Genomic DNA, 1768 nt, shown 5'->3' on the forward strand with positions numbered 1-1768 from the left:
GGCCATCATTGGGAAGAGAGGCCCCTTGGTCTTGCAAACTTTATATGACCCAGCACAGGGTAAGGTCAGGGCCAAGTAGTGGGAGTGGGTGGGTGGGAGAGCAGGGGCGGGGGGGTAATATTGGGAACTTTCGGAATACCATTTGAAATGTAAATAAAGAAAATAATAATAATAATAATAATAATAATAATAATAATAAAGAATATAGCCCACTAAATTTCCACCAAGTGGTTAAGAATTTTCAATAGAGTGACATCAGTTAAGTCCTAATATGCTATTTTCTGAAGATGCTGCATGGCTACTGCCAAAATTGGATATTTTATCAGGAATCTCATCTTTTCATACAAACTTCTGTAATTTTGAGGCAGGGCCTTTGGAAATATACTCTATTTATGCTGTCATGTTTTGTTTAGGTGATCCTATTAGTGAGATTTCATAGATGAAAATCCCTGCATTTCTAGGCAATATCTAATATAAAGCATTCTGGTCCTCCAGCTCTTATAAATACTCTTCCCCCTTTTGAAACATTCCTTGAATTTAGATGTAGGTGTGGTTTTGTAGATGTATAAGATGGGAATCAGACTCCCACAGTTTCTGATTTTGTGACAGCTGATAAAAAATTTCCAAGTATACTGTCTCCCTTATTTTAAAAATGTACATGCTTTCCTCAGCCATGATCTATGTGCTAAGACATGTCCATATAAACCATATCAGTCACTGCATCATATTTATCAATAGAGAATGAATATACCTACCCACTTATGGGTGAATAGTTTCCTAATTTATCTAATCTATATAATCATTCCTAGATTTATGAAAAAATATTAGTCACATTTAACAAGATAAAACCCATCTTTTGAGAGTTTAATTTTTCTTAGTATATTCTGAAAGTATACCAAAGAACTACCATTATTGGATTTTCAAGTTGGTCAATAAATCACTTTGAATTTTTCTTATCTTTTCAATTATCTATAAATTACTAATAATTCTATGGTTACATCAATCATTTGGTAATTATATAAGTTTAACACATATAAGTACCATGAAGATATTTGTGGATTACTATTTCCATAATGACACACATTATTAAAATACTTTGTAATCAACAGACTGCTTGGCTTCATTTACTTATAAGAATACTAATATTTTTTAATGAAATAAAGGTCTGATACATAATTCCAAATACATGAGTATGAAATTAGGCATAGATAATTTGTTTAGCATGAATATATTCATTACATCAATCCATCAGCAAATACCTAAATGTTCAAAGACTAAACCTATATAAATCCAAATATTATGAAATTTTTCAAAATATATCACCAATATACTACTCTCTAATTAGACTAACTTAATTCCTCCACTTGGCAATGCTATACCTTAAGCCAACATAAAGATGTGAGTTTAAAGAATATCCAGTTTTCATTCTAGGATACATTGTGACTGAGGTGGCACTCATTAGAGATATCAGAGATAGCATCCAGACAGTCACAAAATAGCTCAGTGCATTCAAATATACACATTCTTGTGTTTAATAAACACATTAGTGAGCAAATATCTTCAAAGGGAAAAATCACATGGGTCAACAGAAGTATTGTGTTGTTTATTGTGGTGTACTGACCTTTCTACTGTATGATTACTGCAAAACTATATGAAGAAAACTTGAAAACTTGAAAGAAACCTGTGCGTTGATTAGGTGTAATTGCTGCAGTACAATTCAAATATGTTTTTTTTTTAAGTCTAACATAAAATCACACTTACTATTCAA

The sequence above is a fragment of the Mus pahari genome, chromosome 5, assembly GCF_900095145.1.
Source record: "Mus pahari chromosome 5, PAHARI_EIJ_v1.1, whole genome shotgun sequence".
NCBI classification, from domain to species: domain Eukaryota; kingdom Metazoa; phylum Chordata; class Mammalia; order Rodentia; family Muridae; genus Mus; species Mus pahari.